The 14971-nt window shown below is 45.5% G+C and overlaps 21 non-coding genes across 21 annotated transcripts; all 21 read left to right on the top strand.

Annotated features, from left to right (window-relative positions):
- The first annotated feature begins 2793 nt into the window (after window positions 1-2793).
- Window positions 2794-2865, top strand: Trnaw-cca (transfer RNA tryptophan (anticodon CCA)). Its single transcript has one exon. It is a non-coding gene; the product is annotated as a tRNA-Trp (tRNA).
- Window positions 2866-3551: 686 nt separating this feature from the next.
- Window positions 3552-3623, top strand: Trnaw-cca (transfer RNA tryptophan (anticodon CCA)). Its single transcript has one exon. It is a non-coding gene; the product is annotated as a tRNA-Trp (tRNA).
- A 6438-nt stretch (window positions 3624-10061) lies between these two features.
- On the top strand, window positions 10062-10133 carry Trnaw-cca (transfer RNA tryptophan (anticodon CCA)). Its single transcript has one exon. It is a non-coding gene; the product is annotated as a tRNA-Trp (tRNA).
- Window positions 10134-10328: 195 nt separating this feature from the next.
- Window positions 10329-10400, top strand: Trnaw-cca (transfer RNA tryptophan (anticodon CCA)). Its single transcript has one exon. It is a non-coding gene; the product is annotated as a tRNA-Trp (tRNA).
- Window positions 10401-10594: 194 nt separating this feature from the next.
- Trnaw-cca (transfer RNA tryptophan (anticodon CCA)) lies at window positions 10595-10666 on the top strand. The gene has a single exon. It is a non-coding gene; the product is annotated as a tRNA-Trp (tRNA).
- Window positions 10667-10861: 195 nt separating this feature from the next.
- Window positions 10862-10933, top strand: Trnaw-cca (transfer RNA tryptophan (anticodon CCA)). Its single transcript has one exon. It is a non-coding gene; the product is annotated as a tRNA-Trp (tRNA).
- A 195-nt stretch (window positions 10934-11128) lies between these two features.
- Trnaw-cca (transfer RNA tryptophan (anticodon CCA)) lies at window positions 11129-11200 on the top strand. The gene has a single exon. It is a non-coding gene; the product is annotated as a tRNA-Trp (tRNA).
- Window positions 11201-11394: 194 nt separating this feature from the next.
- Trnaw-cca (transfer RNA tryptophan (anticodon CCA)) lies at window positions 11395-11466 on the top strand. Its single transcript has one exon. It is a non-coding gene; the product is annotated as a tRNA-Trp (tRNA).
- A 195-nt stretch (window positions 11467-11661) lies between these two features.
- Window positions 11662-11733, top strand: Trnaw-cca (transfer RNA tryptophan (anticodon CCA)). The gene has a single exon. It is a non-coding gene; the product is annotated as a tRNA-Trp (tRNA).
- A 195-nt stretch (window positions 11734-11928) lies between these two features.
- Trnaw-cca (transfer RNA tryptophan (anticodon CCA)) lies at window positions 11929-12000 on the top strand. The gene has a single exon. It is a non-coding gene; the product is annotated as a tRNA-Trp (tRNA).
- Window positions 12001-12196: 196 nt separating this feature from the next.
- Window positions 12197-12268, top strand: Trnaw-cca (transfer RNA tryptophan (anticodon CCA)). Its single transcript has one exon. It is a non-coding gene; the product is annotated as a tRNA-Trp (tRNA).
- A 195-nt stretch (window positions 12269-12463) lies between these two features.
- Trnaw-cca (transfer RNA tryptophan (anticodon CCA)) lies at window positions 12464-12535 on the top strand. Its single transcript has one exon. It is a non-coding gene; the product is annotated as a tRNA-Trp (tRNA).
- Window positions 12536-12730: 195 nt separating this feature from the next.
- On the top strand, window positions 12731-12802 carry Trnaw-cca (transfer RNA tryptophan (anticodon CCA)). The gene has a single exon. It is a non-coding gene; the product is annotated as a tRNA-Trp (tRNA).
- Window positions 12803-12997: 195 nt separating this feature from the next.
- Window positions 12998-13069, top strand: Trnaw-cca (transfer RNA tryptophan (anticodon CCA)). Its single transcript has one exon. It is a non-coding gene; the product is annotated as a tRNA-Trp (tRNA).
- A 195-nt stretch (window positions 13070-13264) lies between these two features.
- On the top strand, window positions 13265-13336 carry Trnaw-cca (transfer RNA tryptophan (anticodon CCA)). The gene has a single exon. It is a non-coding gene; the product is annotated as a tRNA-Trp (tRNA).
- Window positions 13337-13531: 195 nt separating this feature from the next.
- Window positions 13532-13603, top strand: Trnaw-cca (transfer RNA tryptophan (anticodon CCA)). The gene has a single exon. It is a non-coding gene; the product is annotated as a tRNA-Trp (tRNA).
- Window positions 13604-13798: 195 nt separating this feature from the next.
- Trnaw-cca (transfer RNA tryptophan (anticodon CCA)) lies at window positions 13799-13870 on the top strand. The gene has a single exon. It is a non-coding gene; the product is annotated as a tRNA-Trp (tRNA).
- Window positions 13871-14064: 194 nt separating this feature from the next.
- On the top strand, window positions 14065-14136 carry Trnaw-cca (transfer RNA tryptophan (anticodon CCA)). Its single transcript has one exon. It is a non-coding gene; the product is annotated as a tRNA-Trp (tRNA).
- Window positions 14137-14330: 194 nt separating this feature from the next.
- Trnaw-cca (transfer RNA tryptophan (anticodon CCA)) lies at window positions 14331-14402 on the top strand. Its single transcript has one exon. It is a non-coding gene; the product is annotated as a tRNA-Trp (tRNA).
- Window positions 14403-14597: 195 nt separating this feature from the next.
- On the top strand, window positions 14598-14669 carry Trnaw-cca (transfer RNA tryptophan (anticodon CCA)). The gene has a single exon. It is a non-coding gene; the product is annotated as a tRNA-Trp (tRNA).
- Window positions 14670-14864: 195 nt separating this feature from the next.
- On the top strand, window positions 14865-14936 carry Trnaw-cca (transfer RNA tryptophan (anticodon CCA)). The gene has a single exon. It is a non-coding gene; the product is annotated as a tRNA-Trp (tRNA).
- Window positions 14937-14971: the final 35 nt, after the last annotated feature.

Raw genomic sequence — 14971 nt, 5'->3', positions numbered from 1 at the left:
ACCTTTTCGGTATCCCTGTATATACAATCACTTGTAGTTCATAATAAATCACCGTTGTTCGCGCCTGCTGATCAATGTCCTTTTGGAGAACCTGGCGAGACTCAAACATTGGAAGTCTGTCATGACTCGGTGGCGCGTATCAACTGATACAGAGGCTATCACGAGAGCATTTACTGAACATTATTGGCAGCTGTTTTCAAGGCACGACATAGACTCTCAACATTTCAAGGATGAATTTCTGCCCGTATTACCCCGTCTGGACGATGAAGAAAAGAGAGTTTGGAGCGTGAAATAACAGTTACTGAAGTTGAGGACGCCATAGACAAGTTAAACCCTGGAAAGTCGCCTGGACCGGACGGATTCACTGCCGCGTTTTATAAAGTATTCAAACACGACATAAGCCCTATCCTGACAGTGATATTTAATGAAGCATATAAATTAAATACGTTGCCTCCGTCATACAGGTCATCCCATACCGTTCTCATACCTAAAACCGAGGATGTATGCAAACTCAGATCTGTATCAGCATATCGACCCATAGCCCTAACGAATGTAGAGTACAAAATCTACATGAAAGTATTGGCTCGCAGACTGCAGACAGCGATAAAGGACATCGTCGGGCCTCACCAAACATGTGGTATTAAAGGGCGATCCATTGTTCTGAATATTCATAAAGCGCGAAGCATTCTCGAGTGCTGTGATTACTCTGATGATCGGGTCGCTATTTTACAGATTGACATTGAAAAAGCTTTCGACTGTGTTGATCACAGAATTTTGTTTGCTGTTTTAAACCATGTTAACCTTGGTTCTGTTATCTGTGAGGGAGTGGCCCTGGCGTACCGAAACTGCACGACGAGGTTGATTGTGAATAAGAGTCTGGGGGCCCCCATTAACGTACAGCGTTCGGTTTGTCAGGGTTGCCCCCTAAGCCCTCTGTTATTTTGTATTTATATAAAAACTCTGTGCGCGAAAGTAATAATTAACAATATCATCCTTGGTTTCCAGTTGCAAGCAGTCGAAGTGAAGCTGTTAGCATATGCAGATGACATTGCTATTTTCACAAGGGATCGGAATAGTATAACACAGGCCGTCGAAACAGTGCGTGAGTTCAGCAAGGCTACGGGGAGTGGCGTGAACTGGTCCAAGAGCCTTGGGCTCTGGCATGGATCGTGGCCATCGAAGCCGGAGCACTTCGCTAATGTGCCTTGGGCTACGACCCCGGGCAAGTACTTGGGAGTTCCGCTCGATTGTTATCGCGAAAGCGACAACTACTGGAAAGAGCAGGTGAAAGATACGCAGGAGAAAGCGGAGAAATGGAAAGGAGCTTCATTATCGATCTTTGCTCGAGCCACCGTTTGCAACCTGTTTTTTATCAGCAAGCTCTGGTACGTGATGCAAGTGCTGCACTGCACACGAAAGAATGTCCAGAAATTTCACAGAATATTTGCCACGTTTGTCTGGGTTTCTGAATGGGAACGCTGCAGCCGTACCAACTTGTTTCGGCGGGTCAAAGACGGGGGACTCGGATTGGGTCACCTCTTTTTACGCCAGCTGGTCAACCGTTTTTTGTTCTTTAGAGACGTGACAGATCCGTTCCTCCGCACACTCTGTCAATTACGACTGGGTAGATCGCTCCCTGAATTTGTTGTGTCCACCGAAGATAGTTTGAGATGGATCGGTGGTTTTTACAAAGAAATAGTGTCCAGTGTCAGATTTCTATATGTAAGTTTTTCACGAGAGTATCAATTCAATGTGACGCGAAAAGAACTTTATTTTACCTTATGTGACATTGTTTTTCCAGTGCCGCTGTACCGGTCATTGTACAGTGGAGGCCCAGGCAGCAAGGTTTTAAAGAGGGTAAAAAAGATGCATGTACAAGCGTGTACCAAAACATTTTTCTTTCAGCTGCATTCAGGAACCTTACCAGTTAAAACATTTTTGGCGGAAAAGGGCTGCTTCTTGCTCTGGGGCACGCATTGTATAATTTGTAAGTCACCTGAAACAATAGATCATGTTTTCTTACATTGTTGGGAGGGAGTTTATTTTTGGGATGTGCTGCAGAGAGCTATTAAGAAAGATTTTCCTTTGGACTCGCTTGTTCAAGAACTCAAGAACTTCTTCCACACATGCGCACGTGTTCGTGAAACGTGCGTGCGTTCTCGGGACACATATGCGGCTCTTCAACATATATATGTGTGCGTATAAAATTTAAACATATCTTGAGTGTCACTTTGTAACTTGTCGCTCAGTAAAAAAAGTTACGCCACAGTCACCTACCCGCCGCATGCTTCGCATAACATCGACTCCCACGGTACGTGGGATCTGCCGAATTTTTTTGAATGTAGAGAACGAAGATGGCGTTCCATTTGATGCAATAATGCTAATGGGTCTCCACTCTTTGTGGCGCTCGAGAATGGCAGGTCAGCATCTTGACAAGGATGCGCGGCCTGCCCGAGCTTATTTCAGAGAGAGTGTGCACTGGTTTATTGAGGTTCACAAAATGGCACCGGAACCATCAGAGTGGCTCTCAAGAGTAGAGCCGCTTGTCACTCTGTCTGAATTTTAACCTGACGATACCAGCACTTTGCCGGTTGATATTTGTGTCCTCATGTAGAGTGTACATAGGGTAGATTTATAACAATGTTGTCTGTGTAATGTGCTTGTACCAAAGCCAGGTAATAAAAATAAAAAAAACAATCGCTTGGAGTTCATAATAAATCACCATTGTTCGCGCCTTCTGATCAATGCCCTTTTGGAGAACCTGGCGAGCCTGAAACATTGGCAGTCTGCCGTGACTCGGTGGCGCAACGGTAGCGCGTCTGACTCCAGATCAGGAGGTTGCGTGTTCGAATCACGTCCGGGTCAAAATTGTTTTTTTTTCCATTTAGTAGGAAAATTACGACTACGACGATGGTCTCTGCCCCAATTAATAAATGCACCTTTTCGGTATCCCTGTATGTACAATCGCTTGAAGTTCATAATAAAACACCATTGTTCGCGCCTGCTGATCAATGCCCTTTTGGAGAACCCGGCGAGTCTGAAACATTGGCAGTCTGCCGTGACTCGGTGGCGCAAACTGTTCATTATGCAATAAGCCTGAGATAGTGGAACATGCATTCATAGAATGCTGGGACGCAGTTTTTCATTGGGATATTTTACAAAGGACTCTAAAGAAGGACCTGCCGATCACACCGTTCGGTATTCGTTTTCTGCCAACATTAAATGAGGACACTGTACCGTATGACATGGTCATGCTGCTTTCCTTACACTGCTTTGGAAAAGCAGAATGGATGTGAGGCACATGGAACTGAATCCTAGGCCAGTAAGGGAGCACTTCATTGAAAGCATGTGTTATATGAAAGAATTGTATAGCTTGCAACAAGATGAACCACCCTGGATGAATGTATTGAATGAACTTGTAAACTTGAAGCGCTTTTAACTCTGTGTCAGCCAGCATGAGGCAGGTACTTTTATCGCCATTTATATGCCCTACTAATATATATTCCTTGTATTTGTAAGTTTTGCCAAGCCGGTAATAAATAAAAAAAAAGGACTCGGTGGCGCAACGGTAGCGCGTCTGACTCCAGATCAGAAGGTTGCGTGTTCGAATCGCGTCTGGGTCAAAATAGTTTTCTTTTCATTTAGTAGGAAAATTACGACTACGATGATGGTCTCTGCCCCAATTATGAAATGTACCTTTTCGGTATCCCTGTATATACAATCGCTTGGAGTTCATAATAAATCACCATTGTTCGCGCCTTCTGATCAATGCCCTTTTGGAGAACCCGGCAAGTCTGAAACATTGGCAGTCTGCCGTAACTCGGTGGCGCAACGGAATTCCACTTCCGGCCGCCACGGGTGACGGACGTGTTTTCATGGGCTCGAACGAGCCAGTGCTTGCGGCACAGTTTAGCCGCGGAAACAGGGACGCTATGGAAGATAACCAGGATTAACAAGTACTGCTGCCGCATCTGCCGAAAGGTCGTATTGTTTTGAACACAGTATTTTTGCACGGTGACCTACAAGCGAGACCGTACCGAGTCGAAGACTACAGGGATGCCCTCGCTCAATTGGAATTTCTACCTGAGGTGGAAGCTTTAGGTGCATTTCAAGTGAATCATGTGTGGGCCGTGACGTTCAAAAGTCGTGAAGGTATGCGAAAGTTGTTAGCTGCCGGACATATTAATGTGAAAAACAGGAAGTGCCTGGTGGTAGACCCAAACAACCAGGAGGTTCGAGTGAATATACACTGGGTGCTCCACAATGTAACTAATGAGGATACACGTGTGGCCTTCGAGCCGTATGGCGAAGTCACAGAAGTGAATAGGGAACGCTGGCGCGTGTCGGGTGTGTCAGAGAAAGGTTCGACAACACGGTGAGCCTGAAGCTAAAGACAGGGGTCACAATTGAAGACGTTCCCCACCAAGTACGTGTCGCCGGAGAACTTGCTCTCGTCGTAATTCCTGGAAAGGCCCCTCTTTGTTTGCGCTGCTAAGGAAAAGGTCACATCCGCCGTGACTGCCGGATCCCTCGATGCCAGCGGTGCCGACGGTTTGGCCACGACGAAGTCCAGTGTGTGCCTACGTATGCAAACATAACGGGACCCGCGAAAAGCAAAGATGCTTCTGAAAATTTCATGGACGAAGCTGAAGCAGAAGAAGCAGCAGCGATGGCGCCGGAGAAACCCAAAAAGCCGGAAACGGCCCCCAGTACGACCGTGAAACAGGTGTTGATAGCGAGCGACCAAAAGAAGTCGAAAGAAACGTCAGCAGAACCAAAAAGTGAGGCACCCCAATATAACACGACCGAAAATCGTGTTGTAGAAGCGGCTGCGCCGTGCGACCTTTCCAAAGATGAGAGTGAAGCCATGGAATGCATCGCATCGATGTCCGCCAAACGAGGGCATAACGAAACCTTCGAAGACTCGGACCTTCCTAATGATGCAAGCGGCGGCACTCCGCCACCTAAATCGGCTCTAATGCGACGAATGTCGTTCAAGCCGAAACCGAACATTCCTCCTGATGGACGACCAGAGGCGAAACTGCCGAGCTAAAGGCGGGGCCTCGCTTCCCTTGTGCAAGCCGGCGACATGCCTCCTCTAAAGCAAAGACGTTTAGACGCTGCTGCGGAGTCCAGCCACCGGACATCTGTTGAGAGGGAAGACACGGGGCAGCTGGATGATGCCGACTGTGAATTGCCGCAGCACGGTGAACCCTCTTATACATCTCTGCGCTCCGAGGTAAACGCTGTGCGATCTAAGTACTCCTCACAAATTAAGAACGGAAAGCTTGCCGTGTCCTTACGAATCGCCACTTGGAATGTACGTGGACTAGCAGCCAAGAAGCGTCAAAGTAAAATTAATCGCCTCTTTCTCGAAAATAACTTAGATCTGGCAGCTGTGCAAGAAACCAAGATTGAAAGTGAGGAGCACACGGATCGTATGGTGGAAACTTTTCGAAGACACTATAATGTTTGTGTGAGCAACGCAAAAGGTACATCCGGGGGCTGCGCAATTTATATAAGAAACAACGTAGGCATTGAAAGTGAAAAAGTTGTAGCGTCAGAGGAGGGGCGCTTGACTGTGCTTGACTTTTTGCATTCTGGAAAGGAATGGCGTGTTATTTGTATTTATGCCCCAAACACTGATAATGAGCGTGTTGTATTGTTTGAAAGAGTAGAACAATTTCTGAAATGTGAAAAATGCCTTATCATGCTCGGTGATTTTAACTGTGTTTGCATGGCTGAAGATAGAGCTAGAAGTGTGCCTGCACGAGATGAAAGTGAGCGACTACTAATCTCGCTGCTCGAAGAATATTACATGGAAGATTTAGGATACCTACTTTCAAAAGTAGGCCGTCCCACTTTCACGCATTACCAACGCGGAAGCTGTGCTAGGCTGGATAGGATATACGCTACGGTCTCTCTTGCCAAATAGTGTGTTAACTTCGAAGTTAAACGCGTATCTTTTAGTGACCATAGCCTTGTAACAGCCACACTTGCAACCAATTTAAAAAAGAGCCGGTTCAACTGGGAACTATGGAAGTTCAACGTGAAACTCTTAGAAGACGAAACATTTACACAAATGTAAAACAAATAATCGAAGACATGGTATCGACAAAAACACACGGATGGATAGCGGAGTGGGAAAACTTTAAAAACGCGGTCAAAATGACTGCGATTGAAAGGGGAAGCATACTTTATCAGAAAGAAAAGATTAAAGAGAAAGAACTTCAATGTCAGCTCAATTATCTTATGTGCATGGAAAGTGCAAATCCCGGCTTATATACAAAAGAAATACGCGAGGTAAAAAACAAGCTTGAACTTATCGCAGCAGAGAAGTACAAAGCAGCAATGATAAGAGCACGAGCTGAAAAGATATGGATGGGTGAAACGCCCAGCAAGCAAGCGCTGTGCGACGAAATAAGATATTCAGTCCAAAATGAAACACGCCAGATTCATTATCACAATGAAGTGACGTGTGAAAAGTGCAATATCGAAGATGCATTTGTAGAATACTACAGTGAGTAATTCATGAATAAAACGAACCATGCAGCTGGTTCTAAAGCTTCGATCATTAATTTAATGCAAAAGCTTGAAAATGAAGTCAAAACGCGAATGGAGCTGCCGATAAGTGTGAACGAAGTGAGAAACGCTATTAAGGAACTGGCCGTAAGGAAAACTCCTGGACCCGATGGATTAGGGGCCGCCTTTTACAAAACGTTTATTGAAGAGATTAGTCCGAGTTTGCACGAGGTCATCAGTGAGGCTTACGAAAACAAAGCGTTGCCTCCCTCCTTTCTATCTGCTCATATGGTCCTAATACCGAAGACAGATAATCCAGACAAACTAATGTCAGTAGGAGCTTCAGCCCAATAACTCTTACAAACGTAGACTATAAAATATATACAAAAGTTCTAGGCAAACGATTACAAAGCGTTGTCAAGCTGCTCGTAGGACCACATCAGACGTGGGGCATAAAGGGTCGTTCTATTTGTACCAATGTGCATGTAGCCCGCAGCATTTTAGAGTCTTGCGATGTCATGGCGCGACGGGTGGCTATGCTTCAACTTGATCATGCTAAGGCGTTTGACCGTGTCGCACACGAATTTCTTTTTTCTTTGCTTGAACACGTCAACCTTGAAAAAGTAATGCTGGAAGGTTTAAAGATGGCTTACAGTAATTGTACAGTGCGAATAATTGTGAACAAGAACCTTACAAGAAGCATTGACGTCAGGTCATCCATAAAACAAGGCTGTGCGCTGTCTTCTCTGCTTTTTACGCCATACCTTGAACCTTTCTGCCTCAGCTTAATTAACAACAGCAAAATTAATGGCTTCGTGCTTCAAACGCAACACGTCAAAGTTCTCGCATACGCTGATGACGTTGGCGTTTTCTGCACTGATCGCAAAAGCATAGAAGAGACGATAAGCGTCACCAAGGCATTCTGTGAACAGACAGGATGTGCGATAAACTGGGAGAAGAGCGTCAGTTTCTGGCATGGCACGTGGGACGTTAAGCCGCAATCATTCGCGAGCATCAAATGGTCCAACACACCCACTGCGTATTTAGGTGTGCCCCTGGAACATTATAACCAGACAGGAGATTACTGCGACGACCTGACGTCAAAGGTGAAGCAAAAAATCACAGCATATCCACGGAGTGAATGATGATGAGTGGGCAAAGCTGCGGAAGTTCATCGGTAAACCGTGAATCTTCCGTGAATTCTGCCCAGTACATCGTCACCGACGTGAGATCGGGCGCGTTTATACTAAAGGTTCGATGAGTTATGACGACTTGCAGCTCACTTTAATTTTACATGTACGCTGTGAATTTTCATTGTTTAGAAAACCATTGCTTTAGAAAACATCTGGCGTCTTTCGTTAAGCAGCTGGCGTCTTTTCGTTTTGCTTTAGAAACATCTGGCGTTCTTTCGTTTTGCTTTTACAAAACACGGTGTAAGAAAAACAATTTAGGTGTGGACACTCCGCCCGACGGCGCGTCCACATAATGTTCGCCTCTTTCCTCCTCTCGGCCCCCATGTCGCAGCGCCTCCCACTGCTCCCACGCAACAGCGGCCGGCGCATGTACTATAGAAGACGAGCTGCGTGCGTAGCGTCCATAACGGCGTTGCGCACGTGAGAAGTCAGCGAGCAGAAATACTGCTCACGCGCTCTAAGCAAGACGCCGCGCTTTTACGTACGCAACGCTGTTAGGGACGCTATGTGCGTCGGGTGCGCCGTTTACACCGTGGCCACGGTGTAAGAAAAAAACTTTTTCTTACACCGTGGTCGCGAGAAACGCGGTATGCGTTCCTTGCTCTAGTTGCTAGCGTGCACGGTTAAAAAAATGCAATGAGGTGAAAAAAAATGAAGAAAAACGCGCGTTCGCCTCGTCGCAATAGGTTTCTTAAGCCCCCATGTCGCAGCGCCCCCCACGAAACTGCGGCCGGCGCATGTATTAAAGGCGAACATTATCTGGACGCGCTCTCCTTCGCGGCGGGCGGAGAGTGTCCACACCTAAATTATTTTTCTTACACCGTGGTTTATTTCATCAATCAACGGCGTTTTGAACAAAATTTTTATTGTTTAATCACGCACAGGAGAAATCTCACCAGGCACTACCTTGGAGGTCAACAATGGCTGCTAATGGGAATGAGAGACAGAAGAAGTCGGCTTTTAGCTAACACTTACACTTCTACTTCTACTAACGTTTCCTACTGGAACATGCCAATGGCTGCAAATGGGGAATGAGAGAGAGAAGAATTCGGCTTTTAGTTAACGCGCACGCTGCGAATTTTTTATTGTTCAACAACGCACAGGAAAAATCTCCCACCGGCACCACCTTGGAGGTCAAAGCGTAAGACTGGTTACGCACTACTACTACGACTACGACTACGAGGGACGAACGGGTGCCGCCTTAAGGAGCTTCGCCCCTAAAAGTTGGTGGATGGCAAGGCCGTGAATTGTCAATATTCGCACGTGCGAGTGCTTGCAATGTTTTCCTGATAGCAAAAGTGTGGTATGTGCTACAGTTTCTGTCAATGTCTCGCGTTAATGTGCGAAAATTGCACCGTATTTTTGCGGTCTTCATTTGGCGCTCAAACTGGGAAAGAGTCAGCAGAACAAATCTTTTTCGTTCAGTGAAAGACGGGGGCCTTGGTCTTTCACATTTGTTCATCAGACAAATTGTGTCGCGGTTCGTGTTTTTACGGGACCAGAAAGACCCGTTTTTGAGAACCGTTATGCATGTGAGGTTAAAAAATACAATTCCTGATTTTGTTGTGTCTAGTGCAGCTGCAATTGGTGGCGGTATAAAATGCTACCTCAAAGAAGTGGTGATGGCATTCAGGATACTTCAAGCACGTTTTCACTCGATTATTTGAGTCTTGTATCAAGAAAAAAGCTGTACAAAGACATGATCACTGTAATGATGCCCACACCATTATATAGATCACTAAACAATAAAGGCCCCGGGCAAGACGTGCTAAAAAGAGTTAAAAAATGACTGTTAGAGGATCTATAAAATCGTTTTTCTTTAAATTACACACGAACACATTGCCTGTGAAAACATGGCTTGAAGACAAAGGCATATTTATACCATGGACGACAAACTGCACCCTGTGTAACAAACCGGAGGCGATCGAACACACATTCATTGACTGCTGGGATCCGATATTTTTTTGGGATGTGTTACAAAGAACCCCGAAGAAAGAGCTACCGATAACACCACATGGAATACGTTATCTTTCAGTGCAGAATGAGTGTGGTGTTCCATACGACATGATAATGTTATTGGGGCTTTGCAATCTCTCGATCACACGCATGGCCGTGAGGCATATGGATTCTAAAGACAAATCAACACGGGAAAACTTTATTGAATGTGCAATGTATGTGCGCGAGACATATCGAACGTTGAATGAACCTCCAGATTGTATGGAGGTATTTGATGAATTGGTGAAAATGAAATGTTTTTAATCCATCACAATGGTCGAGTAGGCCAATGTGGTTTTTATACATATGTATTGCTTTGTTTCTGAATAAAAAAGGTTATTAAAAAAAAAGGACTCGGTGGCGCAACGGTAGCGCGTCTGACTCCAGATCATAAGGTTGCGTGTTCGAATCACGTCTGGGTCAAAATTGTTTTTTTTTTCATTTAGTAGGAAAATTACGACTACGATGATCGGCTCTGCCCCAATTAAGAAATGTACCTTTTCGGTATCCCTGTATATACAATCGCTTGGAGTTCATAATAAATCACCATTGTTCGCGCCTGCTGATCAATGTCCTTTTGGGGAACCCGGTCAGTCTGAAACATTGGCAGTCTGCCGTGACTCGGTGGCGCAACGGTAGCGCGTCTGACTCCAGATCAGAAGGTTGCGTGTTCGAATCACGTCCGGGTCAAAATTGTTTTTTTTCCATTTAGTAGGAAAATTACGACTACGATGATGGTCTCTGCCCCAATTAAGAAATGTACCTTTTCGGTATCCCTGTATATACAATCGCTTGGAGTTCATAATAAATCACCATTGTTCGCGCCTGCTGATCAATGTCCTTTTGGGGAACCCGGTCAGTCTGAAACATTGGCAGTCTGCCGTGACTCGGTGGCGCAACGGTAGCGCGTCTGACTCCAGATCAGAAGGTTGCGTGTTCGAATCACGTCCGGGTCAAAATTGTTTTTTTTTCCATTTACTAGGAAAATTACGACTACGATGATGGTCTCTTCCCCAATTAAGAAATGTACCTTTTCGGTATCCCTGTATATACAATCGCTTGGAGTTCATAATAAATCACCATTGTTCGCGCCTGCTGATCAATGTCCTTTTGGGGAACCCGGTCAGTCTGAAACATTGGCAGTCTGCCGTGACTCGGTGGCGCAACGGTAGCGCGTCTGACTCCAGATCAGAAGGTTGCGTGTTCGAATCACGTCCGGGTCAAAATTGTTTTTTTTTCCATTTAGTAGGAAAATTACGACTACGATGATGGTCTCTTCCCCAATTAAGAAATGTACCTTTTCGGTATCCCTGTATATACAATCGCTTGGAGTTCATAATAAATCACCATTGTTCGCGCCTGCTGATCAATGTCCTTTTGGGGAACCCGGTCAGTCTGAAACATTGGCAGTCTGCCGTGACTCGGTGGCGCAACGGTAGCGCGTCTGACTCCAGATCAGAAGGTTGCGTGTTCGAATCACGTCCGGGTCAAAATTGTTTTTTTTCCATTTAGTAGGAAAATTACGACTACGATGATGGTCTCTGCCCCAATTAAGAAATGTACCTTTTCGGTATCCCTGTATATACAATCGCTTGGAGTTCATAATAAATCACCATTGTTCGCGCCTGCTGATCAATGTCCTTTTGGGGAACCCGGTCAGTCTGAAACATTGGCAGTCTGCCGTGACTCGGTGGCGCAACGGTAGCGCGTCTGACTCCAGATCAGAAGGTTGCGTGTTCGAATCACGTCCGGGTCAAAATTGTTTTTTTTTTCAATTAGTAGGAAAATTACGACTACGATGATGGTCTCTTCCCCAATTAAGAAATGTACCTTTTCGGTATCCCTGTATATACAATCGCTTGGAGTTCATAATAAATCACCATTGTTCGCGCCTGCTGATCAATGTCCTTTTGGGGAACCCGGTCAGTCTGAAACATTGGCAGTCTGCCGTGACTCGGTGGCGCAACGGTAGCGCGTCTGACTCCAGATCAGAAGGTTGCGTGTTCGAATCACGTCCGGGTCAAAATTGTTTTTTTTTCCATTTAGTAGGAAAAATACGACTACGATGATGGTCTCTTCCCCAATTAAGAAATGTACCTTTTCGGTATCCCTGTATATACAATCGCTTGGAGTTCATAATAAATCACCATTGTTCGCGCCTGCTGATCAATGTCCTTTTGGGGAACCCGGTCAGTCTGAAACATTGGCAGTCTGCCGTGACTCGGTGGCGCAACGGTAGCGCGTCTGACTCCAGATCAGAAGGTTGCGTGTTCGAATCACGTCCGGGTCAAAATTGTTTTTTTTTTTGAATTAGTAGGAAAATTACGACTACGATGATGGTCTCTTCCCCAATTAAGAAATGTACCTTTTCGGTATCCCTGTATATACAATCGCTTGGAGTTCATAATAAATCACCATTGTTCGCGCCTGCTGATCAATGTCCTTTTGGGGAACCCGGTCAGTCTGAAACATTGGCAGTCTGCCGTGACTCGGTGGCGCAACGGTAGCGCGTCTGACTCCAGATCAGAAGGTTGCGTGTTCGAATCACGTCCGGGTCAAAATTGTTTTTTTTTCCATTTAGTAGGAAAATTACGACTACGATGATGGTCTCTTCCCCAATTAAGAAATGTACCTTTTCGGTATCCCTGTATATACAATCGCTTGGAGTTCATAATAAATCACCATTGTTCGCGCCTGCTGATCAATGTCCTTTTGGGGAACCCGGTCAGTCTGAAACATTGGCAGTCTGCCGTGACTCGGTGGCGCAACGGTAGCGCGTCTGACTCCAGATCAGAAGGTTGCGTGTTCGAATCACGTCCGGGTAAAAATTGTTTTTTTTTTCAATTAGTAGGAAAATTACGACTACGATGATGGTCTCTTCCCCAATTAAGAAATGTACCTTTTCGGTATCCCTGTATATACAATCGCTTGGAGTTCATAATAAATCACCATTGTTCGCGCCTGCTGATCAATGTCCTTTTGGGGAACCCGGTCAGTCTGAAACATTGGCAGTCTGCCGTGACTCGGTGGCGCAACGGTAGCGCGTCTGACTCCAGATCAGAAGGTTGCGTGTTCGAATCACGTCCGGGTCAAAATTGTTTTTTTTTCCATTTAGTAGGAAAATTACGACTACGATGATGGTCTCTTCCCCAATTAAGAAATGTACCTTTTCGGTATCCCTGTATATACAATCGCTTGGAGTTCATAATAAATCACCATTGTTCGCGCCTGCTGATCAATGTCCTTTTGGGGAACCCGGTCAGTCTGAAACATTGGCAGTCTGCCGTGACTCGGTGGCGCAACGGTAGCGCGTCTGACTCCAGATCAGAAGGTTGCGTGTTCGAATCACGTCCGGGTCAAAATTGTTTTTTTTTCCATTTAGTAGGAAAATTACGACTACGATGATGGTCTCTTCCCCAATTAAGAAATGTACCTTTTCGGTATCCCTGTATATACAATCGCTTGGAGTTCATAATAAATCACCATTGTTCGCGCCTGCTGATCAATGTCCTTTTGGGGAACCCGGTCAGTCTGAAACATTGGCAGTCTGCCGTGACTCGGTGGCGCAACGGTAGCGCGTCTGACTCCAGATCAGAAGGTTGCGTGTTCGAATCACGTCCGGGTCAAAATTGTTTTTTTTTCCATTTAGTAGGAAAATTACGACTACGATGATGGTCTCTTCCCCAATTAAGAAATGTACCTTTTCGGTATCCCTGTATATACAATCGCTTGGAGTTCATAATAAATCACCATTGTTCGCGCCTGCTGATCAATGTCCTTTTGGGGAACCCGGTCAGTCTGAAACATTGGCAGTCTGCCGTGACTCGGTGGCGCAACGGTAGCGCGTCTGACTCCAGATCAGAAGGTTGCGTGTTCGAATCACGTCCGGGTCAAAATTGTTTTTTTTTTCAATTAGTAGGAAAATTACGACTACGATGATGGTCTCTTCCCCAATTAAGAAATGTACCTTTTCGGTATCCCTGTATATACAATCGCTTGGAGTTCATAATAAATCACCATTGTTCGCGCCTGCTGATCAATGTCCTTTTGGGGAACCCGGTCAGTCTGAAACATTGGAAGTCTGCCGTGACTCGGTGGCGCAACGGTAGCGCGTCTGACTCCAGATCAGAAGGTTGCGTGTTCGAATCACGTCCGGGTCAAAATTGTTTTTTTTCCATTTAGTAGGAAAATTACGACTACGATGATGGTCTCTGCCCCAATTAAGAAATGTACCTTTTCGGTATCCCTGTATATACAATCGCTTGGAGTTCATAATAAATCACCATTGTTCGCGCCTGCTGATCAATGTCCTTTTGGGGAACCCGGTCAGTCTGAAACATTGGCAGTCTGCCGTGACTCGGTGGCGCAACGGTAGCGCGTCTGACTCCAGATCAGAAGGTTGCGTGTTCGAATCACGTCCGGGTCAAAATTGTTTTTTTTCCATTTAGTAGGAAAATTACGACTACGATGATGGTCTCTGCCCCAATTAAGAAATGTACCTTTTCGGTATCCCTGTATATACAATCGCTTGGAGTTCATAATAAATCACCATTGTTCGCGCCTGCTGATCAATGTCCTTTTGGGGAACCCGGTCAGTCTGAAACATTGGCAGTCTGCCGTGACTCGGTGGCGCAACGGTAGCGCGTCTGACTCCAGATCAGAAGGTTGCGTGTTCGAATCACGTCCGGGTCAAAATTGTTTTTTTTTTCAATTAGTAGGAAAATTACGACTACGATGATGGTCTCTTCCCCAATTAAGAAATGTACCTTTTCGGTATCCCTGTATATACAATCGCTTGGAGTTCATAATAAATCACCATTGTTCGCGCCTGCTGATCAATGTCCTTTTGGGGAACCCGGTCAGTCTGAAACATTGGCAGTCTGCCGTGACTCGGTGGCGCAACGGTAGCGCGTCTGACTCCAGATCAGAAGGTTGCGTGTTCGAATCACGTCCGGGTCAAAATTGTTTTTTTTTCCATTTAGTAGGAAAATTACGACTACGATGATGGTCTCTTCCCCAATTAAGAAATGTACCTTTTCGGTATCCCTGTATATACAATCGCTTGGAGTTCATAATAAATCACCATTGTTCGCGCCTGCTGATCAATGTCCTTTTGGGGAACCCGGTCAGTCTGAAACATTGGCAGTCTGCCGTGACTCGGTGGCGCAACGGTAGCGCGTCTGACTCCAGATCAGAAGGTTGCGTGTTCGAATCACGTCCGGGTCAAAATTGTTATTTTTTTCAATTAGTAGGAAAATTAC

This window comes from Rhipicephalus sanguineus, chromosome 6, assembly GCF_013339695.2.
Source record: "Rhipicephalus sanguineus isolate Rsan-2018 chromosome 6, BIME_Rsan_1.4, whole genome shotgun sequence".
Lineage (NCBI taxonomy): Eukaryota > Metazoa > Arthropoda > Arachnida > Ixodida > Ixodidae > Rhipicephalus > Rhipicephalus sanguineus.
This window is presented reverse-complemented; position numbering and strand designations above follow the sequence as displayed.